Source organism: Prionailurus viverrinus, chromosome C1 (genome assembly GCF_022837055.1).
Source record: "Prionailurus viverrinus isolate Anna chromosome C1, UM_Priviv_1.0, whole genome shotgun sequence".
NCBI lineage: Eukaryota > Metazoa > Chordata > Mammalia > Carnivora > Felidae > Prionailurus > Prionailurus viverrinus.
The window spans coordinates 19,678,547-19,705,832 of NC_062568.1; the positions used below are offsets into that span (position 1 = coordinate 19,678,547).

The following is a 27,286-nucleotide window of genomic DNA, read 5'->3' on the forward strand; positions in this document are numbered from 1 at the left end:
AGATAGCATACAACACACTCACATACACAGAATCACACACACACACACACACACACACACATACACACACACACACACACACACACACACACACACACACACCTGGTCAGGACTGGATATAGTTTATGCCAGTAGAACCAAGGCCAATGGAGGAAAATACTTTTGTGCTATTAGAGAATTATAGATTTAATCTTATTTTTTGGTAATATAAAATTATAACCTCAGTCAGCTATAATGCATTGAGGTTTATTTTATTTTACTTTTATTTATTTATTTATTTTAGTTGTGGAGTTTGGCTGCCAGTTTGTTACAGCAGATGCAACTCTGGTATCTAATTTTTGCTAGAGGATTTATTTCCTCCTTACTGAAGTATCAGGAAATCTACCTTTTTCTAACTAAATTATAGGATGTCCTTAGAATGAATAAATTTATATCTCCCATTAAAATGACAAGAGTAGGAACCTAGGAACTTGAGGTTTCTTTGTTTGTTTGTTTATTTATTTTTGAACTTGAGGTTTAGAATCAACCCATGTGGATTTGAATCTTCCCTTGGTAGCCTGCAAGCTGTGGGAGTTTCTGCAAAGTATTTAAACTCTCCAGGCCTTGAGTTCCTCACCTGAAAAAATGACAGAGAGAGTTAGTTAGCCCTTACCATATTGACATTGTATGAATGCTAAGATATTAATACACGCAAAATATTTAGAAAGAAGATATGGTATAAATATACAATGGAATATTACTCAGCCATCTAAAAAAATGAAATCTTCCATTTGCAATGACGTGAATGGACCTAGAGAGTATTATGCTGAGTAAAATAAGACAGAGAAAGACAAATATCATATGATTTCATTCATATGTGGAATTTAAGAAATAAAACAGATGAACATATGGGGAGGAGAAGGAAAAGACAAGAAAGGGCAACAAACCACAAGAGATTCTTAATGATAGAGAACAACCTGAGGGTTGATAAAGGAAGGTAGGTGGAGGATGGGCTAGATAGGTGATGGGTATTAAGGAGAGCAATTATCGTGATGAGAACTGAGTGTTGTATGTAAGTGATGAATCACTGAATTCCACTTCTGAAATCAATATTGCACTGTACATTAACTAAAATTTAAATTAAAATATGGTATTGTTAAAAAATAAAATACTTAGAATTCTGGCTGGGATATAGGAAACATTCATTAAATGTAATTATTACAGATGCATAAAATTATAAATGCAACATATATGCTTATATGTAACATACACATATATAACATAATATATATCATATATATATAGTCATACACATGCATATGTATATATACACATATATAATCATATATATATGTATATATATAATCTGTAGAATCAAATAGTACCTAGTGTATAGAAACACTCAATAAATATTAATGATTTATTGTTGCAATATTGTTATTGTTATCACTTATTAAGAGATGTGGAAAAATATAAGATCTAGGAAAAAATACACCACCACCAAAATACCCAGGAAGCAGAATAAAAGTCCAAAAGAGGAAAAACTGTGTCTGAATGGAATCATGAAGTTCCCTGAGCATCAGGGAGCATGAAACATTCAAAGAAAAGAAACAGTTTGGTAAGAGAGGTGCAAGAAGATAGCCAGGAAAAACATACAGAGAACGGTGATTTCAGAATGGTTGAGAGGAAGCAACTAAAATACAAGCCCAGGGATCTATGGCTTGTGAAATGCTATAGAATTCTCATGTTCAGAGAGACCTATAGGAATATCGTACTGTTATAAGTTTGCTTTCAGTGCTGCAGTACTAATGAAGAAATGTGGAATTGCTAGTAGGTTTAAACACTACATTTAAACTAAATTATAGCTTGGGGCACTTGGGTGGCTCATTTGGTTAAGCACCCGATCTTGGTTTCAGCTCAGGTCCTGATCTCACAGTTCATGAGTTTGTGAGTTCAAGCCTCACGTCAGGCTCTGTGTTGACTGTGCAGATCCTGCTTGGGATTCTCTCTCTGCTTCTTAATGCTCCTCCTCTGGTATCTCTCTCTCTCTCTCTCTCTCTCTCTCTCTCTGTCATAACAAATAAATAAACTTAAAAATTAAAACAAGTGTAAAATCAATTACAACTTAATCATATTGAAATGTGTATTGCATTATTCGCAAGTAAGTGACATACAAAATTGAAAAGAACTGAATTCAGGGCTGATTTTATCAATCATATGTCACTAAGCTCCTGTTCATGTAAAATTTATGAAACTATAGAGAAAGTACAGCATCAAAACAAAAAGTGAGGTTAAAGAGCTCCTGAGACAAACAGGAAATTCACTTCATCAAAATGAGGTCCCAGGTCTGTATCTGAGATGAAAAGTGTAGTATATTTGCAATACATTTTCAAATAATTAACTTTTAAATAATTGATAATGCTATTTTCCTGTAATATGATTTTCTCTAATTGTTGAGGGAATCTTCAACTTCTCTTGGAATTACAGTCCTTTCTCTCTTGGTAGACTATGTCTTACTTTATCCTTAGTCAAGAGTGCAATGATTGAGTTATTGCCATTTTAATTTTATAATTTAGTAATTGCTGAGTGCCAACAGAATAATAGCTTCATTCCAAGTTAAAAGCAGAAATTGCTCAGCACATTAATATTTTCAGAAATAAAAAATGTCATTATTGAAAGATGAGAATTTGTATGGGAAAGACAAGTCTGAAGTATTATTCTTCCTTTTATAAATAAGTATGAAATATAAGAAATATACAGAAATACATACTAAGTAAAAATGTACAATTCATGAATTACAAAAAAGTGGACACTCCCTTAACCCCCAGTACCTGTCAAGAAGTTTAACATTGCTTTCTATATGTCCCCTGAATGCCATTCCCAATCGCTGTCCTATTTCCTTTCCAAAATAACTACCTTGACTTATAACATTGTAGTTTAATTTTGTCTGTTGTTGACATTTATGTAAATGGAATCATATTGCATGTATTCTTCATGTGAGCCTTATTTGCTGTTTTTATTATGATTTCTATTCATGTTTTTTTATGAAACCTTGGTTTAAAAATAAAGAATTTAATGCTGTAGAGTATTGTTACACTTATTTCTACTGTGGATGAACATGTGCATTGTTTCCAAATGTTGTCTGTTATAACAGGGCTATCACCATTTCTGTACATATCTTGTGATGTTTATGTCTTGTTAAGTATGTATCTAAGAGTTGAATTACTGGATCCTAGAGTATGCATAAGCTAAACTTTGGTAGACAATGACAGTTTTACTCAATTTGATAGTACTGATACATACTTATAGGCATAAGCATATCTTTGCTAACTTGCTATTGTAGATAATTTCTTTTCTTTTTTTTTTCTTTTAATGTGTATTTATTTTTGAGAGAAACAGAGTGCAAACAGGGGAGGGGCAGAGAGAGAGAGAGGGAGACACAGAATCTGAAGCAGGCTCCAGGCTCTGAGCTGTCAGCACAGAGTGTGACACAGGGCTTGAACTCATGAACCTCGATATCATGACCTGAGCCAAACTCAGATGCTTAACCAACTGAGCCAAGGGGCCCCTGTAGATCATTTTAATTGTAGATAATATTAGGTATGTATCTCATTGTGATTTTATTTTTCATTTCTCTGATTTTTATTAGGTTGCACACATTTTCATATATTAAATGGCCATTTGGATATCCTATTTTTCGACATGTTCATTTAGGACTCTTGACTATTTTTAATTGGATTGATCCTCTTTTCCTTATTAAACTATAAAACTAATTTAAATGCTTTGCCTACAAGCCTTTACAGGTTACATGTATTACAACTGTTTCCTTGTCTGTGGCTTGCATTTTCAGTCTTTAAAGCTGTCTTTTGATGAATGAACATTTTGAAGTGTGAATGTTAATCTTATTTCTTAGATGCAAACTGTTTTCCACAAGCCATTCTTCAATGAGCAATTTGTGTTCTGTGACTTTGCACATAGAGATCGCTTTTACCAAAATAATCTGGTTCTTGACCTCACTGCTCCCTTATACTTCACCAGTCTATGAACTATCTTATTTCTCTCAAGACGTTTAGTTTCTCCTTACACTTTGACTTCATTTGAAAATATATATATTTCTGTTTTTAAATTTTTAGAGTTTTATTTTTATTTATTTTGAGAAAAAGAGAGCAAATGAGGAAGGGGCAGAGAGAGAGGGAGACAGAATCCCAAGCATGCTTCACGCTGTCGGTGCACAGCCCAACCTGGGGCTCAAATTCATAAACCTTGATATTATGACCTGAGCCAAAATCAAGTCAGGCGTTTAACCTACTGAGGCACCCAGGTGCCCCCAAAATATATATATTTCAACTAGATCACCTATCATACTTTATTCTTTTTTTTTTAATTTTGTTAACATTTATTTATTTTTGAGACAGAGAGAGACAGAGCATGAACGGGGGAGGGTCAGAGAGAGAGGGAGACAGAGAATCCAAAACAGACTCCAGGCTCTGAGCTGTTAGCACAGAGCCTGACATGGGGCTCGAACTCACAGACCATGAGGTCATGACCTTAGCCGAAGTCGGACACTTAATTGACTGAGCTACCCAGGCGCCCCCTGTATTCGTTTTTTTAATGTTTATATTTATTTTTGAGTCAGAGAGAAACAGAGCTTAAGCAGGGGAGGGGTAGAGAGAGAGGGAGACACAGAATCTGAAGCAGGCTCCAAGCTGTCAGCACAGAGCCCGACGTGGGGCTCGAACCCACTGACTGTGAGATCATGACCTGAGCTGAAGTCAGACACTCAACCAACTGAGCCACTCAGGCGCCCCTCATACTGTATTCTAATTATTTGTTTACCTTTCTGTCTCCCTCACTAAGCTACAGGGTATCTCATGGGCAGGAAATTCTGGTTTATTCATTTTTTGATGTCTAGCCTAGTTTAGTTATTGCTTAAAATAGGCACTTAATAATACTGTTGCTTCAAATTGAATTGATTCAGTTTCCTTTATCATGCAGTAAAATCAAATAGGGCAAAGCATCTGTCTTATTCATTTTTATTTCTTTTATGATCTAACGCTTTCCTTTTTACATGGAAGACACTTATCAAGTAAATAATTAATGGATTATCTAAAAAGTTGAAGTAATTAAAAGTCTGAAATATAGAATATTTTAAAATGTTTTTAATTCAAATATAAATTATGATTTAATTAGGTTAATATGGACTAATTAGATACAGCCCTTCAGAAATATTTTTAAATGTCTTAATTAAATTAGATAATAGATTCATCATTAATATACCAATTGATGTGAATATAAAAATTTTCATTCTTTTAGTGTTTGTTTTCTTGGTTGTTTAGTTATTCTAAATTCTTATTTTGCTTAAATATTTTAATAGAATAAATTAAAGCTCTCTGGTTAAAATCATGAGCAAATGAAGACATATTCCTCGCAACTAGATTCTAAATTGATATGGTTATCATAAATATAACAGTAGAGGACATCAGAATGTCTGAAACTTTAGTTTTTAGCCATAACAAATTTATTTGTGTTCTTTTCCATTTTGAAGAGAACATTCACATATAATCTTGGCATTAAAATTCAAAAGTATATGAAATTACATTGAAAATGTCTTCTTAGTATGCCCCATGACTGCTATTTCAATAATTTCTTTCAATTCATTTAACTCTGATGAATAATATATAAACAAAAAGTAATATATTTCTCTACATCAAGAAATTTATAAACTATGTAACTGTTTAAAGAGTAGAGAATGTGGAGCACCTAGGTGACTCAGTCAACCAATTAAGCATCAGACTTCAGCCCAGGTCATGATCTCGCAGTTCATGGGTTTGTGCCCCGCATCAAGCTCTCTGCTGACAGCTCAGAGCCTGAAGCCTGTTTCAGATTCTGTGTCTCCCTCTCTCTCTGCCCCTCCCCTGCTGGTGCTCTGTCTCAAAAATAAATAAACCTAAAAGAAAATTTTACAAAATAAATACAGAGTAGAGAACTCAATTCCTTGTCTTTTTCTATGCATATGTAAAGTTACATGAGATTTTTTGCTTTTATTTTTTTCTGACCCTTTGGCTCTGAGAAATACCACCCAAAATGAAATATACTACCCACAGAGATAAGTCTAGTGTACAGTTCCTTTTAGATACCCCAGTCGTTATGAGAAATTCTTAAGGTTATTTAATAAGAATGTTAATATAGAATTAATTCAATGATTATATAATTTTATTCTGGTTTTCATCCAAGTTATACCATACCATTAGAATACATATATTAAGTATTATATTTAATGTCTTAAGATAGTTAGTACATGAAACCCTCGATAGCCTATACGAATTAAAGCATTTTTACAAAATAAATATAGCTTGTCTTGAATGAAAATTGGATTAACTAAAGCCATTAATTAATACTTCTTTTAAAAATCCTCCACAAAAATTTTCTAAGGCATAACACTTTAGTATTCTATGTGCTTTAATTTTCAGAAAAAAAATCTTAACTTGTTTATGCTCATTTTTCATTATGTGTAAAGAGACGAAAAGATGTATAATGGTGAAAAGAGCCCTCTAATGAAAACTAAGACTTGGGTTTGAATGTTACTTTTGTAGTTTAGCTGTGAACTTGGACGAGTTAACATGGTCCTGAGATGTTCTGGAATGCCTCTAGAAATTGGCAGTACCTCGTGACTAGTAAGTTTTAAACAAGGTTTTGAAGATTATTTGGTGAAAGAAGAGGAGTCTAAAGCACTCGGTGGATGGCCGTGCTAGGACCAAATATTAGAACCCAGCACCCCTTTAGAATCGCCTGTAAGCTGCAGACAAATAAATACAAGTTCCTCCACAGAACCACGAAATCAATGTCTAACTGAGAGAATCTGAACTTGAAAAACAAGATCAAATGGACTCTAAAACATCTCTTGAATTCTAACGCCCTTGGATTCTGTGAGTATTAGTCACCTTGTAAAATACAGGTAATTGTTACCTGCCTAGATTGTTGTGAATTTTTATTAAGGTGGTATTTGACAAAGTATCTAGGTACCTGCTAAGCACTATACAGACATAGGTATACATCTTCTTAGCACTGATTCAACTTCTAAATATATACTTGTTTGTTTAATTGTTTGATGAAACCCTATGCCCCCCTAATAAATTCAGGCTTCACAACAATAGAGGCTTTCTTTTTTCTCACCTTTGGATCTCAGGTGCCTAGCCCAGGCTTGACACTTAGTAACCACTTAAACATCCCTTCAGTGGAGGAACTAAAATGACCAATTAGGCACAGCAGCAAAAGCTAGGAATGGGGTCTAATCCTAAGTAGCGGTGCGAGTTCACGTAAAGCTCTGCATTTTGTTATAATAAGATTTGTCTAGCACATCTAAAACAATCTGCAATATTCTAATAATGGGAATGAATTCTTGCTGTCAAGCCCTCTTGCTTGCTTTGGTAAGCATGCATCTTTCTCCAGGGAACTCATTCCAGAAGAATTGTCCTGTTTGTCCCTTCTACACTCAGAGGTCTACTCTATGTCGTAACAGATGGAGCTGTCAGAGGGACAATACACTGTGGATTCAGAAAGATTAAGTTTTGAGAAATTGTGAATTTAGGCATTTCAATATGGAGAATTATCATTCTGCTACGCTTCCTATCACTGCCTTGCCACCGTGATAGCTAGAGTCTGGTGACTTGGACTGTTTCAAAGAAATAACACAATATTCCCCTAAGACAAGAATTGCAAAAGTAGGGGTAATAATATCCTCTTTTAGTTTAAAGATTTTTTTAATGTTTATTCATTTTTTGAGAGAGAGGGAGAGACAGAGCATGAGTGGGGAGAGAGAGAAGGAGGCACAGAATCTGAAGCAGGCTCCAGGCTCTGAGCTGTCAGCACAGAGCCCAATATAAGGCTCAAACTCATGAACCATGAAATCATGACTTGAGCCAAAGTCAGACACTTATCCAACTGAGCCACCCAGGCACCCCTACCCCCTGAAAAAAAATCCTCTTAATCTCAGGTGAGGACAATGTTGTCTGTCACATTCAACAAAATTTGATTGGGGCTGCAACTTCTATACTCACTTATTGTCCTTTGGCCTGAATGCAAACATTTGGAAGTTACTATCTAGAAAAATGCAATGAACAGAGCAAAATTTGGAGTCAGAACTAATTTGTATCTAAGCCTTCCTATTCTGCTAGCTGTGTGACATGGACAGGGTATTCAATTCACTCACTTCTCAGTTTCCTCTTCTATAAAGCTAGAGTATCAGTATCAACTTTGTAATGTTATTGGGGCAATTAAATATAACAATAGACAAAGAGCAACTGTCATGGATAGCATTCAATAGCTGTCTATTGTCTTCACTAACATACTCCAACAAATGGAACTCACATACTCAACAAAGTGAAATGACTTACCCACTCTAGAAAAGTAGATGTGCCTTTCCAACTATGAATCATTTGGGGAAAGAATATTTAGCCAATGTCACAATTACTTCAAATGTGTTATGTTTCATCATAATAACCTTATAACAACAGCAAATTGCTTTAATGACAAAAAGCAAGAAAAATGACATATTTTGTGTGTCTATTGTTAAGGTATGCTTTCTCATGAATAAATATTTTGATTGAACGTTATCTAAAACTACATACTTCAATGCAGCAGTTTATAGCTTTTAATGATTTGAACAGTGATGGAAGATTATTGTCTTTTGTACTCAAACATTGCATTCATGAAGCTTCTACTACCTTATTATGCAAATGTTCCTAAAGAACTTGAGACTGCATTACCTTGTAAATGTATTATCTCTTTGATTAGTGTCTATAGGGCCACTTCTTTTAGGAACTTCTCTCTTTATTGCACTTTGAATTTAGTGTCCCAGAAATCAATGAATATTGATTTAAACTGTGTTTCAGGCTTTTTTTTTCTTTTTAAGTTCTTCTGTTTGCTTTAATTGAAGTTGTTTCACATCCATGCAAAAATTAGTGGTAGCTTAGAAATATAGGTATGGATCAATTCATGGAGATCTTTATTCAACAAATATTTTTATATTTCAACTGCCTTTATATGTGCCAAGATACAATCAACATTGTAAAGTTACAGATTCCCAAAGAAAATATATCTAGTGGGTCTTGGCCAATAGCTCTTTAATGTCATTCAGAGAAGTTAAGGTAAATGACATGTCCAAGGTGCAGAGTTTATTGATTAACTCCTATGTTTTCTTCTAAGTGTTTTATAATTTGAACTCTTACATATATGTCTTTGATCCATTTTGAGATGTTTTGTTTGTTTGTTTGGATATTGTGAAGTAGGGTCTAGCTTCATTTTTTTTGCATGTAAATACACATTTATCCCTGCACTGTTTGTTAGAAAGACTGTTCTTTTCCCATTGAACTGTCTTAGCACCCTCATCAAAAATCAGTTAACCATAGTGCATGGGTTTATTTCTGGATTCTCAATTCTGTTCCATCGATCTAAATGTCTATTATATTATGTCAGTCCCACACTGTTTTACTTACTATAGCTTTTTGGCAAGTTGTGAATCTTGAGTCTTCCAACTTTGCTCTTTTTAAAGATTGTTCTGACTATTCTGGGTCCCTTGAGTTTCTATATGAATCTTAATAGCAGCTTGTCAGTTTTACAAGAAAGCAACCTGGAATTTTGATAGGGATTATACTGTGTCTATAGATCGATTTGAGAAGTACTGCCATCTTACCAATTAGTCTTCCAGTTCAAGAACATGAGTTTTTTTTTCTTTCATTTATTTAGCTCTTCATTTTTTCAACAATATATTGTAGTGTAATTTTCAGTTTAGAAGTCCTGAGCTTCCTTTTAAAAATGTATTCCTAAGTAATTCTTTTTGATGCTATTATGAATGGAATTATTGTCTTAGTTTCATTCTTGGATTTTGTATTGTTTGTGAAAGAAATACAATTGTTTTGGTATATTGTATCTTGATATCGTGCCAACTTCTTTAGTTCCAATAGTTGTATATGTGCATGTGTGCGTATTATGTAGGATTGTTTGCATGTAAGATCATATCATCTGCAAATGGAGATAGTTTTCTTCTTCATTTCTAGTATGAATGAATGCTTTAAAAAATACCTAATTGCACTGACTAGAACCTTAGTTCTAGTACAATAGTTCTAGTACAATATTTAATTGACGTGGCAAGAGTGGACATGTTTGACATAATTCTGATTGTAGAGGGAATCATTCAGTTTTTCATCATTAAGTATAATTTGCTGTGGATTTTTCAAAGATTTCCTTTTCAGATTGAGTTAGCCCAATTGTAATCATAGTTGTTTAGCATTTTTTATCATAACAGAGTGTTGGATTTTGTCAAATGCTTTTTCTATATCAATTAATTATATGTTTTTAATCCTTTATTAATATGATTTATTACATTAGTTGACTTTTGGATGTTAAACCAACCTTGTATTTCTGGGACCAATCACATTTGGTCATGGTGAATAATTCTATTTATAGATTGCTGGGTATGGCTTGCTAATATTTTGTTAAGGACTTTTGCATCTATACACATAAGGGATATTGCACTGGTTTTTACCTGTTTGTTCTTTTTTGTTTTTTCTTGTGATATTTCATTTGGTTAACATTGGCCTCAAAGAATAACTGGGAAGTGATCCTACTTTATTTATATTTTGGAAAGCTTATTGGTACTAGTTCTTCCATGAATATTTGGTACAATTTACCAGTGAAGCCAGCTGGGTCTGGATTTTCCTTTGTGGGAGATTTTTTAAATTACTTAATCCTTTGTTATATGTCTATTCAGAATTTGTATTTTTTCATGAGTTGGTTCTAGTAATTTGAGTCTTTCTAGGACTTTTTATTATCTAAGTTATCTTACTCTGATTATATAGTTAGTTCTTTATATAATCCTCTTAGTTAATTTGTATTCCTATAAGATTAGTAATGGTATTCATTCTTTCTGATTGTGGTATTTTGAGTATCCTCATTTTTATCTTGGACAGTCTAGCTAAAGGTTTATCAATTCTGCTATTTTTTTGATAGATATGAAATATGATTTTATTTTTTTAACTTATTATTTTTTTTAATTTACATTCAAGTTATCATATAGTGTAACAATGATTTTAGGAGTAGATTCCTTAATGCCCCTTACCCATTTAGCCTATCCCCCCTCCCACAACCCCTCCAGTAACCCTCTGTTTGTTCTCCATATTTGAGTCTCTTATGTTTTGTCCCCCTCCCTGTTTTTATGTTATTTTTGCCTCCCTTCCCTTATGTTCATCGGTTTTGTATCTTAAAGGCTTCATATGAGCAAAGTCATAGGATATTTGTCTTTCTCTGACTGACTAATTTCACTTAGCATAATACCCTCTAGTTCTATCTATGTAGTTGCAAATAGCAAGATTTCATTCTTTTTGATTGCTGAGTAATACTCCATCTTCTTTATCCATTCATCCATGGATGGACATTTGGGCTCTTTCCATACTTTGCCTATTGTTGATAGTGCTGCTATAAATATTGGGATGCATGTGTCCCTTTGAAACAGCACACCTGTATCCTTTGGATAAATACCTAGTAGTGCAATTGCTGGGTTGTAGGGTAGTTGTTTTTAATTTTTTGAGGAACCTTCAGACTGTTTTCCAAAGTGGCTGCACCAGTTGGCATTCCCACGAGTGGTGCAAAAGAGATCCTATTTCTCCACATCGTCGCCAACATTTGTTGTTGCCTGAGTTGTTAATGTTAGCCATTCTGACAGGTGGGAGGTGTATCTCCTTGTGGTTTTGATTTGTATTTCCCTGATGATGAAATTTGTTGAGCATTTTTTTATGTGTTGGTTGGCCATCTGGATGTCTTCTTTGGAGAAATGTCCATTCATGTCTTTTGTCCATTTCTTCACTGGATTATTTGTGTTTTTTGGGTGTTGAGTTTGATAAGTTCTTTATAGATTTTGGATACTAACCTTTTATCTGATATGTCGTTTGCAAATATCTTCTCCCATTCTGTTGATTGTCTTTTAGTTTTGCTGATTGCTTCCTTCACTGTGCAAAAGTTTTTATTTTGATGATGTCCCAATAGTTCATTTTTGCTTTTGTTTCCCTTGCTGCCAGTGACGTGTTGAGTAGGAAGATGCTGTGGCTAGGGTCAAAGAGGTTTTTGCCTGCTTTCTCCTCAAGGATTTTGATGGTTTCCTGTCTTACATTTAGGTCTTTCATCCATTTTTGAGTTTATTTTTGTGTATGGAGTAAGAAAGTGGTCCAGGTTCATTCTTCTACATGTCACTGTCCAGGTTTCCCAGCACCACTTGCTGATGAGACTGTCTTTATTCTACTGGATATTCTTTCCTGCTTTGTCAAAGATTAGTTGGCCATATGTTTGTGGGTCCATTTCTGGGTTCTCTCTTCTGTTCCATTTATCTGAGTGTCCGTTTTTGTGCCATCAATTCTGCTATTCTAATCAAAGAATCAACTTTTGGTTTTGTTGATTTTCCTACTGTTTTATTCTTTATTTTATTTATTTACACTTTATTTGTTCCTTCCTCATGCTTGCTGTGGGTTTAGTGGTTTTTTGTTTTTGTTTTTGTTGTTGTTTTGTTTTTTCTAGTTTAGGTGGAAGGTTAGGCTATTGATTTGAAATCTTTCTTTCTTACTATACGTGCTGAACTCTGCTTCGGTTAAATCTCTTAAGTTTTTATCTTTTGTGTTTTTGTTTTTATTCATATTGATATACTTTCTGATTTCATTGGTGATTTCTTCTTTTTTGACCCATTGGTTATTTGAGTATTTTATTAATTTACACATATTTGTGAATTTCTCAGATTTCCTTCTATCATCGATCACTAAGTTCATTCCATTCTGGTCAGAAAACCCACTTTGGATGTTTTTAATCCTATTAAATTTATTGAGGCTTATGTGTGATTTATCCTAGAGAATGCTCTATCCACACGAGGAAAAGGTGTATTCTGCTGTTGTGTGGAATGTAGATGTGTAAATTTAGTTGTTTTAAGTGTTGTTCATGTTCTGTATTTCCTTGTTAATCTTCTGTCTAGTTGTTTTATCCACCACTGTAAGTGGAGAATTAACTTTCCCAACTATTATTGTTGAATTATGGTTTTTTCCCCATGACCCTGAGAGGATTCTTGTTGGCTGTATCTACTCCTCCTCAGTCTTCTAAACTTCTGGATGTTCTTCTGTATTGCTTACGTCAGACCTACCAATCTTCCTTAGGCATGGAGTTCTCCACTCTCCTTACAAAGGCAGACTTGCAAAGCTCTTTATCCTAAAGTTCTCTTTGCAGAATCCCTGTACCACTGCACAGGAGCTAGAGATGGGGATCTGCTTTTCTAGGAGTGACACTCTACCCTGAGTGGGCAAATGAAAGGAGACTATCAAACCCTAGTCTTGCTTTGCCCTCCCTGACATGAAACCCTGTCCTGGGCGGGAGGGTGGTTAGGCCCCAGTATTCTTGGTCTCCTGTACTTGGAGTAGAACGTCTGCTATATCATTGAGGACCTCGGTGAGGGAAAAAGACTTGGTCCTCTTGTCTATAACTGTCTGAAACAGAGCCTCTGCAACTTGGGATAGAGTGAGGTGAGAAGATGATAATGTCATAGTCTGTCCCTCCTCAGGTAAAATTGTAGCCCCAGGCTGGAAGCTGGAAGAACAGGAGCTGAGCATGCTTTTGTCAGAGCTTCCATAACACAGAGCGCTGGGGTGCAGGTGGTGAAGCTGGACATGGCTCAAATTCCATAGGCACTTTCTGTTCTTATAGAGATATGGTAGATTTTCTTATATAAATGTCTCTCCATTTGCTCTGTGCCCACAGGAGAGTATCCATATATTCTAAATGATGGTATGTTTTAATGATTTTCACCAGTTATATTGTTGTTTTCCTGAACTCCTTACTCCATCATTTGCAAAGTCTCACCTCCTAGAGGATTGTGGAGTAATTTTTCAACATTTTTATTTTTCACTCAAAATTGGTTTTGTTTGGGGCACCTGGTTGGCTCAGTCAGTTAAGCATCTGATTCTGGCTCAGGTCATGATCTTGCGGTTTGTGGGTTCGAGCTCTACGCTGGGCTCTGTGCTGACAGCTCAGAGCTTGGAGCCTGCTTCAGATTCTGTGTCCCTTCTCTCCCTGCCCCTCCCCTGCTCATGCCCTGTCTCTCTGTCTCTCAAAAATAAATAAACATTAAAAAATTATTTAAAAATTTGTCTTGTTTGCCAACTCATGCAATAGTAAGTTAAAAACTCTTGTTTTGGCAGTTGGTTGCAACATGATTCATTCATTTTAGTGAAGAATGACATACTGGGTGATAGCTCCTGTTGGACAGAAGTTAAGGACTCCATAGCAAATTGTAGTATCTCAGAACTCGTCTTATTCTTAATTTTTCAAGATTATATGGAACTTTTAGAAAATGATGTAATTAATGAAATTTTAACTCCATCTACTGCAATTATCCTTTTCCTGCCATTTCTAATTATTCACTATTATATAGTAGTCAAAATGTTTGATTGGAATTAGGAAACCTGGAATTAATCCCAGCTCTGCCTCTCAGAAGCTTTTGACCTTGGAAAACCCATTTAACCTTTGTGTCTTTACTTTCTTTACCTGTAAAATTCAGTTGATCAACTAGATGATCCTAAGTCTCCATTCAACTCTGCAATGAGTCTAAGATTCAGGTGGGTATCTTTGATAGTTCTGGATTTTCACTGCCTACATTCTTTAATTTTTTTTTGTTTACTGTTTATTTATATTTGAGAGAGACAGAATGTGAGTGGGGCAGGGGCAGGGAGAGAGGGAGACACAGAACCTTAAGTAGGCTCCAGGCTCTGAGCTGTCAGCACCGAACCCAATGTGGGGCTCGAACTCACCAAACACAAGATCGTGACCTGAGCCATCGATGTTGGACACTTAACTAACTGAACCAACCAGGGGCCCCTCACTGCCTACATTCTTAAATCCATACAATTAGACTTCATTCCTAGCTACCATCTTGCTGCTAATCTCTCAAATGTGAGCTTACAGTGCAAAAGAATTGCATGGTTGCTTGGGCCTCATTTTTCTTGGCATTTCTGTAGCTTTTGATAATATTGATTTACTCTAATTCTTGAAACTGCATCATGGAGAGTTTCAATGACTTCTCAGTAGTCACAGAAATGAAATTATGACATTAATTTCTGAATACCAGACCGGTGTTTTTTCCTTTGATACAGAATGCCAAAGGCAAGATGACACTTGGCTGTATTTCACCTTTGTACCCTCTTGGAAATGAAGTAGAGTACAGCCAAAGCCAGTAATGCTAAGAATGGATCAAATATGCTTCTCAAAAACTTTTTGATGCATCGATGCATTCACATATTCATTTTTTTGCTCCATGATTACTGTAATGACAGCGAGACTATTGTGATCAAAATCAGAAATTATTTTTTCCAATATGAAATTTATTGCCAAATTGGTTTCCATACAACACCCAGTGCTCATCCCAACAGGTGCCCTCCTCAATGCCCATCACCCACCCTCCCCTGCCTCCCACCCTCCATCAACCCTCAGTTTATTCTCAGTTTTTAAGAGTCTCTTATGGTTTGGCTCTCTCCCTCTATAACTTTTTTTTTTCCTTCCCCTCCCCCACAGTCTTCTGTTAAGTTTCTCAGGATCCACAGGAATACTACTTGGCAATGAGAAAGAATGAAATATGGCCTTTTGTAGCAAAATCAGAAATTATTAAAGGGCCTTTGTGTCTTCATTGGAGTAACTTCCTTCCTGGATCAAGGGCAGTACCTTCTTCCCAGTGCATACATTAAGATTGTCAGACAGCACATTGCTGGGGTTATGATATTTTTGCTGGAAATCTGAGATCCATATATGTATGTCTGATCTTCTACAGAATCACATGAATACTTTTCCCCCTTTATTTACCAGTTGTCCTCCCTGTTAAAGCAAGACCATTTTTGTTTTCTCCTACGTAAGGCTGTGAGGCTGAGGTTTGTTAAGTGGCTGTGGAAAGCCACCAAGTTATTGTGCTTCCGCAAAACCCCTCTTCATCTATAATATACTTTTTGGAAGATTTTAGGGCTGACGCCAGAGCCAGCCAAAGGGCTTCAAATTTGTTCCTGTTACTCCACATCCAGAGTAAGAGCCTTTTAAGACCTAATCAAATGAGTAATAGTGGCTACTTTCATCTCGAATATTCTTTTTTGCCTTTTGTTAAGGTAGAGAGAAGTCTGTTCAGCAGTCACTTTGTAACTAGTCATTAGAGTTCTTTTTCTGGCGTGATGTTAAACTCAAATTGAGGGAAAATTGCCTAACATTCCTTGGAGACCAATTGCTTCCAACCAGACTGCTTATTAAATAATTCCAGTTCAGACCTACGATTGTTATATGTACCTTCATCCTCAATTCACTGAGAACAAGCACATTTTTATTTCAACTAAGCATTAAATTCTGTAAATTAATCCTGGTTCTATGGGGTTGGATAATAGTTCTTAGAAAGTGACTACACTCTGCTCCCTGACTTCCACTGATGAGCAGTGAACACCTTCACTTATTTTGACCTTGACATCCCAGAGGGATCCTAATGATATGTAATCTGTTGAAGTCATTATAGACATTTTCAGTTTCCACTTCCTCTCCCTTTCTCACATCTTGCCAAATATATCCAGTTGCTTTTTAAGAACAAATTTGACACTGAATCAGAGAATTATATAGAAAATAAAACAGTAATCTGTCTTTGAAAAGGAATCTGGATGTTAATCTAGATGTTTATAAATCTGCTTGATTAATGCATTGAAATATGGCATATCACATATATTAGATAATTATAAATAATATTTATTTGACTAAATTGTGGAAAAGTAAAATCATTTTCATTTCCATTAGGTTTAGCAAGCAAAATTGCTCTTTTTTATAGGCAATTTTATATGGTTTCCTCTACTATATTCAAAGATTTAGATACATAAACTGGAATTCCTTAGCTTATAAAGGAAAATGTTAGTAGTGAAATTAACTCCTCAGTGCTCAGACACTACTTTTAAAATATTTATGGGGCGCCTGGATGGCTCAGTCCATGAAGCAGCTGATTCTTGGTTTTGGCTCAGGTCATGATTTCTCACAGTTGTGAGATCCAGCCCTGCGTCAGGCTCTGCATTGGGATTCTGTCTCCCTCTCTCTGCTCCTCCCCTGCTCATGTTCTCTCTCTCAAAATAAATAAGTAAACTTCATTTAAAAAATATTCATTTATCAAATTTACATAATTTTCTTCTTATAAGAGGTAGTCACTAGTGCAAAGTACTTTCCAGAGAGGATCTGTCTTAACATATCTCTTTGCAGATACTAAGTAAATAAATACTTGTCTCTAAAGTCCTGATGAGGAACTACTTTTTAGGGGTTTGTCTAGAAGGGGGAATTAGTAATATCATCTAGAGGATTAAGTGAACTGGCTTCTATCATGTCAGCGAAAGAACATAGGACAAATTGAAAGAAAATTAAAAAAAGATACTATGTAGGGAAGCCTATAGTTTAAAAAAGAGTTAGACACATCAGGCAATCACAATGCTTATATAACTTTGTATCTGAAATCAAACAAACTATTAACAACCAATCACAAAAACAGCAAAAATCAGGGAAATTTCAATATTAACAGGATATTTATTATTAAGGTTATAGTATTTTTTTTCTTTTTGTTTTCTCCTCCTCCTCCACCCTTATCTCCCCCTCCTTTACCTCTTCTTCCACCTTCTTCTGTCTCAGTGCCTTTGCTTGTGCTATTTCTTCTTCTCTCTTCCCTTTAGGATATGGGAATTATTCCTTTTGAAATCCATACAGAAATTAGTCTTATGTGTAGTTTAACTGATATTTTTAATACTGGTTACGTAGAGTTTTGTTTTGTTTTGTTTTGTTTTTGGTAGAATGGTTGTAAGCATATCCCTTCTGGGGAATCTAAGTTTATTTAGGGAATTGGAAATTCATATGTGTCAGTATAATAAATGCATAAAAATAAGACCTACACAAAGTGCAAAGAGGACAGTGGGAAGGAAGACATGGGTTCCAACATGGGACCCAAAAAGTCTACTAGAATATTTCAGCAGAATCTTGAAGGAAAGATTTTTTTTTTTAATCTCTAAACTCTTTCCTCTTCTCCATCCTTTGAGCGGCCACTAAGATTACTTTTTAAAGTTCATTTACTTATTTATTTTGAGAGAGAGAGAGGGAGAGTACATGCAGCATGAGTGGGGAAGGGGGCAGAGAGAGAAAGAGAGAGAATTCCAAGCAGTTTCCTTGCTGTCAGCACACAGGGTCCAATGTAGGGCTTGATCCCACAAACAGTGAGATCATGACCTGGGCTGAAATCAAGAGTAGGATGCTTAACAGCACCTGGGCAGCTCAGTCCGTTAAGTGTCTGACTTAGGCTCAGGTTATGATCTCATGGTTCATAAGTTTGAGCCTCACATTGGGCTGTCTGCTGTCAGCACAGAGCCCACTTGATATCCTCTGTCCCGCTGTCCCTCTCTCTGTGCCCTTCCCCTGCTTCCCTGCTTGTGCTCTCTCTCTCTCTCTCAAAAATAAATGAACATTAAAAAAAAAAAAGAGTAGGACACTTAACTGACTGAGCCACCAAGGCACCCCTAAGTTTCCTTTTTAAAACGCTAGCCTCATAACATTAGCGCATTATTGTAAAAGTTTTCTGCATCAACCATAAATAGGATTAAAATTATTTAGCATGGCACACACATATTTATTTAGCATGTGACACACATTTGAAACTTCATTTAACACCATTAATACTCTGTGAACTTCAGTTGTGCCTAATGCCTTACAATATGCTGGACTTCCCTTTCTGTATTGTGCCTCAGGCATTTGTATAGGATGTTTGTTGTTTTTGTTTTTGGTTTATGTTTTTGCCTGGAATCCCCCTGTGATTTAGAGGAATTAATACTCATCCTTCTGAGTTGAGCCTGGAGTGCCCCCTCCTCAGCAAAGATTTCTTTGCCCTCCTTGTTCTCCAAATAAAGAGGGAGGGATTTTGTTTTGTTTTGTTTTGTTTTGTTTTGTTTTAACCTGTTCTTACTAGTCTTGTACATATCTTTGTTAATAGTGATTTAATTTCATCAAGTCTTAGTTATCTTGTCTGTAAATGCAGACAGTAAACCAGGATAATCTCTAAAGTCACCTCTATCTTTAATGTTCCTTAACAGCCACTACTCCCGAGGAAGGCCATTTACGCCCTATTCAAAGCAGTGGTACAGATAGATGGAATCCTCTGCCAAATTGTAATTGAGTCACAACTAACAATACTTTCTGAATTAATCCCTAGCTCCTGTGTTTTTGCAACAGTCATGTGTATACTCTTTTTTTGTTTGTTTGTTTCTGTGTTTAGCCTATTTATGGCTTTTAAAAGTTTTAGTTCATTGATTTTAGTGGGGTTTTGTTTTAATTTTGTTTGTTTTCCCATTATGAATTTTTAATTATTATGTTCTCAATTTTATAATTTTCCCTCTGTGATTGTGGGTTTAATATCATGCTTTAAATGGTGATAAAATCTCTGGACTATAAAAATATGCATCTACATTTTTTCTTGTATTTAAATGTTTCCTCTTTTTATATACTATATTTTAACATCCGAAATGTTTCTTTGTTTAACAAGTGACATAGGAATCTTGATTTTTCCTCAAATGGCTAACCAGTTGTCCCAGAATTATTTATTGAATATACCATTTGTACCTCAAATATTTCAGATAACACACACACACACACACACACACACACACACACTTTTAAATTCATGAGTTTATTTCCATGTTACTAATAATTTATTAAAATTTATTTTGTTATTCTAAATCATTTGCTTTGGTTCTAGTAGAAAACATCATCCCTACACTAATGTTTTTGCTCTTTTTTAAAGTTCAATAGGAATAAATTATTATGTCGTAGCGAGCTTCCTCGTTTGGATGGAAAAAATAAACAAAGTTCCATTTTTGCTTAAAATAGTGTATCAGGGGCATATTAAGTAGGTATCCTCTGTATGCATGTGATCACTTCCATTTTGTTAGGCATTGTTCTAAATAATTTATATATTTTATCTCATTTAATCCTCACAATAACTCTGTGAGATCGATGATATAATCCTGTTTTACATACGAGGACACTGACACTTCTAATAGTTAACTAACTTGCCTATGGACCATATCATACACTGAACAGTCTGTTCCAAAGCCAGGGTCCCCTTATAATATTTCATTTAATCTTTTTATCTACCTAACCTCGGACTCCTACAGTTATACTGGACAGTTGACTCCATCTGAGATACTGAGTTTTCTTTCTTAAAAAATTGAGAAGACCAGGAGAAAGAAGGGAAATCTAGAAGGAGACTACTGTTAGCAGAATTAAGAGTCCATTTAAACTAGCACCTTTAGTCTCACTTTTAAATTTATTGACATGTAAATATGGATGTGTAGAAAAGCAGTCTTTTCTACATCCTACTCAATTAATGTACATATAGGTGTTTGAGAAAAAGCAGATTATGTCTTTTATACTGTTCTTATAAGAAAATCAAAATTTGTAGCATAAAAACACTTAGAATAGATTCTGATTATGCCTCATAATGAGCACATCTAAAACAAAGTATGTATACGTAATTTTGGCAGATGGGATTCTTTTTAACTGTCTAAAGGAAACAATCTAATGTGGTATTCAGGGACCATTTCATAGGTCCACCTCATGGTTTCCACCCATATCAACCCCCACTCCTCACAAAATTGTCTCTACAATGACTAATTTTAGGGATGGTGTGATGGATATTAAAATGGTTATTGAAGTATAAAGAATGCTAAAAAGCACAAAAGATGGCCTAAAGAAAACACATGTGTTGTTTCTCTTCGTCTGTTTAACATTTATTTGGTAGCATTGTCTACTGGCCCTGGGTGGGACTTGGGGAGGGTAACCAGGACTTTTCTGCTTACTCTGAGATATGCAATTCCACAGTCACCATTAAGTGACTATCTCAATTGATAGCATCTATTCCAAGATACTCATTAATACTTTAGTCTTCATTCAGAGGTAAAATTCGCCCCTCCCTCTGCCAGCTAAGGACACCATTGCCATCCCACTGTCATCTAGAAAGGGAGTACAAGAGCTCTTTTTCTTAGGAGCTCTGCCTCAACAGCTTGCTTGCTACAGCTTTAGCCCCTCTAGAACTGCCATTTGAGATGGAAGAAGGAAAAGTGGAAGCTCTTAAGTTTCTTCCTTGGGGATAGCCTGAGGCCTGCCAGCAGAAGCCCTCTATCCTGAATTCTTCAATATTCATATCACTAGATTCCTTTCCAATGGAAACTTGCTTGCTGCTCAGGATTCTTCTCAGTCCTTGGGTTATTTAGTCCTTCCAACCTGTTTTGATGATGACTCACTCCATCCAGTCTCCTGCATGAGAATCCTTCTCCCTCCCAAGTTTTCCTCTGAAACAGGACTTGAAATTGCTCTGGACCTCTTCTTTCTATCCTGTATGGCCCATATCTGACCCAGGGAAAATGTTACCATAGAACCAGAAAGTAGAACGGTGGTTGCCAGGAGATAGAAGGAGGGGGGAATGAGGAGTTGTTGGTCATGGAGTGCAAGTTTTAGTTATGCAAGGTGAATATGTTGTATTTATCTAACAAAAGATGTAACATACAAGAGATCTGATGTACAACTTAATTGTAGTTAAGGTACTGAAGTACTACACTGTATACTTAAAATTTGCTGAAAGACTATGCCTGTGTTCTCACCACACACATACAAACACACACACAGTAACTATGATGATGTATATATTAGCTTGATTTGGTGATTACTTTACAATGCATATGTATATTAAATCATCAAGTTTGTATCCCTTAAAAATATGCAATTTCTCATTGTCCCTTATGCTGTAATAAAGATTCCTGTTTTCTTACAACTGGATGTGAATCTAAATTATCCCAAAATAAGAGGTTTAAAAAATAAGTATTTTTGAATGAAAAAAATAGTAATTCTTAGATCCTTTTTTCAGACACAGATCAAAGAAGGCAGAGTATTCCCACCACAAAAGCAGTTATCCTGTTCCTACCCTATTAATTGCTTGCATGGGGGTTATACTATCTTTTTCTCTTCCATCCAGTTACATGGATCATATAATAAACTCTTTGCCACAGCACAGTGTAAACCTACCTTACTTGATGTGAAAGAAGGAGAGGGAGGTTACTGTATGGCTTGTTCTATAGACATCATGTCTCAAAATTCCCATTTTCTTCCGCCCCAGCCTATTTTCTCCCAGCTTCCCTCCTGTCCACCTCTATACTCTATCGGGGGAAAGTGAGTTTTTAATTGTAATTTGAGGAGTCTTCATTCAGAATGCAATGTTAATTTTAGGCTACACTTGGTATTGTAAAACGCCTGTTGAATAAGTGATACTTGCAACCTGAACATGAGTACGATTTAGCCAGGAAGAGAAGTGAGTCTTCCAGGCAAAGAATAGACCTGAGCTATAACTTGAGGAGTAAGGGAATTAACTATGAGACAAAGAATGCAAGAGGTGAGAGGAGGAGGAAGCAGGGACAGTCATAGGGTGCCCAATGAGCCATTTAAGGAGCTTGTTTTCATCCCAAGAGCAAAGGGAAGTCTCTGAAGGTTTATAAGCTGGGAAGTGACATGACACATAGTTTTTTGTGTTTGTTTTTGTTTTTGTTTTTGTTTTTTAATTACTATAGCTTCAGACTGGAGAATGGATATGCGAGGAGCAAGGTGAGAGGCAGCAAGACCAGTTAAGAGGGTAAAGAGCAGTTTGTGTGAAATTCCTGGCCTGGACTGGGGAGGCCTCAGTGGGGGTGGGGAAGAGTATCTTTTGAGATATTATCAGAATGAACATTATCAGACCTGGTGACTGGATGTTTAAATTGGGCCAGTGGGAATTGATCATAATTTAGTCTTTTTTTTTTAATTTTTTAATGTTTATTTTTGAGAGAGAGAGACAGAGTGTGAGCAGCGGGGAGGGTCAGAGAGAGAGGCAGACACAGAATCTGAAGCAGGCTCCAGGCTCTGAGCTGTCAGCGCAGTGCCCAATGTGGGGCTCGAACTCAAAAACGGTGAGATCAGACCTGAACCAAAGTCAGACACCCAACCGACTGAGCCACTCAGGCGCCCCGGCCATAATTTAATCTTCTTTGAAAATGTAATGTTTTTGCCCCTTACTAAAAATAGGCATTTTGGGGGAGGTACAAGTTTGGAAAGGGAAATGATATGTTCAGTTTTAGAAAAGCTAAGTTGGAGGAAACATTTAAACATTCACTACAATCCTGTTAGGTATTATCCCTATTGTATATGTAAGAAAACTGAAGCCACAAATTTTGCAAGTGCTAAGGTTAGAATGTGACCCTCGGTCTGACTCTGGCCCAAATTCATATATTGTAGCTATGTGTTGTTTTGTAGTACTCAAACATCATGGTATTTTAGAAATGGTTAAATATATATAACAATAAGGATATTATGATTATAATAACCACAATGGGTAATAGTATTTAAGATGTCTTAAAATTTAGGGGGCACCTGGGTGGCTCAGTTGGTTAAGTGTCCAACTTTGTCTCAGGTCATGGTCTCGTGGTTCATGAGTCCAACTTTGTCTCAGGTCATGGTCTCGTGGTTCATGAGTTCACGCCCCCGCCCCAGTCCAGCTCTGTGCTGACAGCTCGGAGCCTGGAGCCTGCTTTGGATTCTGTGTCTCCTTCTCTCTCTGCCCCTCCCGCGCTCATGCTCTGTCTCTTTCTCTCAAAAATAAATAAACATTAAACATTTTTTTGAAAAAGTCTTAAAATTTAGATTAATATAAAACTTCACCTTGCAAATAAATAGGAAATAGCGAGTAAAAGAAATAGAAGATCATAGAGAAGGAATAAGGAAGAAGTAAAAGGAAGGTGATCATATTACAGTTTAAGATGTGGTTGTTTTGTTTTTAAATTTTCTTTAGGTTGAGTGTTATATACTAACCCTCATGCTTCCATGATTACTGTAAGAGGGTATTTTTGTTTTCAATAGAGGAATTCAGAAGCTTTCTCACTTGAGCTGCTATAGGAAATTATATCATGCAAAAGATGAAAGTAACCTCAGTTTTAAGTACACTATGAAAATTGTTGAAAATATTATTTAAATGTATATGTAGGAGCGTTAAAAAAATAAAAGCTTTTGTGAATACTATGTGATTCACTCTATTTAAAGAAAACTCGGTTGATAACAATTTGGCCTCATGCCTCACTTTTAATCCTTACATCTAAAGTTATTTTACATGTTTAATACCTAGAGCACCTAAATAAATTACTTAAAAAGTAATTCAAATAAATTACCTTAAAATACTTAAAGAAATGAAATGATTTGTATGTCAATGCGAATTCAGAAGCAGAGCAAAGAAATAGAATGCTAGGCTCTGACACAACCCAAATATTACCTTTCAAAGCTTAGCCGATCTCGTTTTTACTTTCTGAATAGGAGGTGTAGGCATTCTTTCTAAAAATGTCTGTAGATTTGGGGGAATGTTGGCAAAGAGCAAACACTTGGACTCCTTGTGGCAGTGCCTTTGTTCCCTGGAAGACGGATTGCTATTCCAGTTACAATATTGGTTTGTACAGAGAGGCTGCTATTCCTTTACATTTCCTGGTTGTCTGTTACAGAAGCTTGCAGATGTACCTTCTGTTGCAAATAAGACAGAAATTCCCATTATTTGGAGGTGGCTTGGGAGTGGTAGTAGTGGATTATTTTTGCCTGCTTTATTTAAGGATCTAATATTTAAAAAAACAGAAAACAACTACAGGGTTCTTAGTTATCAGAGCAAAAGAAAATTTAAAAAAAGAGCCAAAAGTGAATGAGAAATCACCCTCATCACAATTGCAGTCCATTTATTTTCCATACTAGCTCAGATAACAGAGAGTAATACTTAATTTTACAGTGGAATTTGGTGAGATTAGTTCCCACTTAATTATTTACTCTAGAAGTAATTTCTTTTTTTTTTTAATTTTTTTTTCAACGTTTTTTATTTATTTTTGAGACAGAGAGAGACAGAGCATGAACGAGGGAGGGGCAGAGAGAGAGGGAGACACAGAATCGGAAACAGGCTCCAGGCTCTGAGCCATCAGCCCAGAGCCTGATGCGGGGCTCGAACTCGCGGACCGCGAGATCGTGACCTGGCTGAAGTCGGACGCTTAACTGACTGCGCCACCCAGGCACCCCTCTAGAAGTAATTTCAACAGAAGAGCATTAATGTCATTTTATTTGTTTATTTTTCTAAGTTTTTGTTTAAATTCCAGATAGTTAATATACAGTATAATATTAGTTCCAGGTATAGAATTTAGTGATTCGTCAATACCATTTTAAACATTCTACCTTTGTTTTATTTTTCAAATGCTATTCTACCCAGTACTGTACCAGAAAATTCATTTAAGTCCGAAGGAGCAAAACCAGAATCAAATCAGGAGGACTATGGCAAATGGGGAGGAGTGTCAAAGCATTCCATCCTTTTATCACCTGGCGTGTCTGCAAACATGAGGAGAAAGTAAATTTTCTTACAAAGAAATGTAAACTAATAAAGTGATTATATTAGAGATGTGCATTAAGATGTATGCATTTAGAAAGTGGGTATATATACAAAAATCTCTTTAAATACCCTAAGTCTAGATTTTATGCTAGGAAGTTTTCAGACCTAAGAACTTGACTTAGTCACAAAGTTATTCAGGTAATGGTACCTGCCCTGGCTCAGAAAGTACATTAGAGCACACTCTACAAAAAGGAGGGGGTAGGGGAAAACAGAGTAAAAACATGAAAAATACGTTTTAAAGATTTAAATACTTGAAACTTGATATTTGCAGGAATGTGTTATCAGAATTCCTCCTGTTTTTCTTGAAAAAGTGACCCTGGTTTATGTTTCTCCCCTACTCCCTTCTGGTATTGTATTTCTCACTGTTCTTATCTGTAAGTTTTCTCAAACTTTTAACTCAATTGCCACTACTGGAAAAAAAAATCAAAACACATACGCTTTATTAATGGGTCAGTAAATTATATGTGGAGTGTAGACTTAGAAAGTAGTAGATAACGTATCCCATAGTTCTGATTTGTGAAGTGAGGTGCAATAATTATGTGTGAAGCCCACACAGGTTTCTCTGACTCACTAGAGTCACCTGAGGGGCAAAAACCATTTGAGACAAAGGCATCACTTCCTATAAAGCAATTTTGCCTAGTGAGAGCTTTCAGTGAAGAGAACTTTTCAAAATAAGGTAAAAATCAACAGTCAATCGATATTCTTATAATATTCTCTCCTCCTTTAAACTCACATCTCTATTTTTCTGATAACTTCAAATACTGAGAGATACACAGAAAAAAAATCTAAAATATCACTGTTCTAACTATATAGAGACAATACAAGTAAGCATGATTCTCTACTTTCCTAATTCAAAACATACTAGGATACATAAATATACCAGTATCAGACTTGCATACAAATAGCAATAATAACAAAAAATAATAGGGGAAACAAAACCATAAAAAATAGATCTGAAAAACAATCAGAAGTACCTCTGTATAAATTCAATTATCTTTATGTCAGTAAAAGTTGAACAAACAATAATATCCCTTAAATATGTCATACATTGTATATTTGATGTTCCCAAAGGTGACTTTAATTTAACAGAGATGCCATAATTATGGTTTGTAGTCTGTGTTTAAGAAATAATGGAAATGAAGAAAGACTTCTACCCCAAATCCAAAACTAGATTTATTTATTTTTATTGCTACATAACCAATTACTACAACTTAAAACAAATTTATTATCTTACAGTTTCTGTTTGGTCATGAATCTGGGTACAGGTTAGCTCAGTCTTCTGCTAAAGACCTCAAGGTGTCTGCCTGGATTGCACTCTCATATCAGGCTCTGGGTTCTCTTCCAAGTCATTGGTTGTTGGCAGAATTCCATGCCTTGTGGTTGTAGAACTGAAGTCTTCATTCTCTTGCATGTTATTGGCTGAGAACTCTCAAACCTTAAGGGTCCACCTTTAGATTCTTGTCACAAAGCTCCATAACAGATTCACAAAATGATCATTTGCTTCTTTAAGAAAAGGATGAAATCTCTCTCTGGCTTTAATTCTATCCTCTTTTAAGGACTCATTTAATTAGGGTGAGCTTACCCAGTTCAATCTCCATTTTGATTAAGTCAAAGTCAATTGATAAGGCCTTTACTTACATCTTCAGAATCCATTCCTTCATATAAAGTAACAAGCATGGAGTGATATCTCATCATATTAAAGTCCTTTATACTCAAGGAGGGAGGATTATGCAGGGCATATACACAAGGGGGTGGGAA

At 35.7% G+C, this 27,286-nt stretch overlaps 1 protein-coding gene and 1 long non-coding RNA gene across 2 annotated transcripts in view; one reads left to right on the forward strand and one right to left on the reverse strand.

The window, feature by feature from the left end:
* Positions 1-27,286, forward strand: part of ERBB4 (erb-b2 receptor tyrosine kinase 4) — a 1,149,310-nt gene that overhangs the window by 473,563 nt on the left and 648,461 nt on the right. The window lies entirely within an intron of this gene.
* On the reverse strand, positions 548-26,854 carry LOC125173516 (uncharacterized). Its single transcript, XR_007155060.1, has 4 exons — positions 26,763-26,854; positions 25,360-25,467; positions 24,386-24,627; positions 548-616 (listed from the first exon to the last, which is right to left on the reverse strand). It is a non-coding gene; the product is annotated as an uncharacterized LOC125173516 (long non-coding RNA).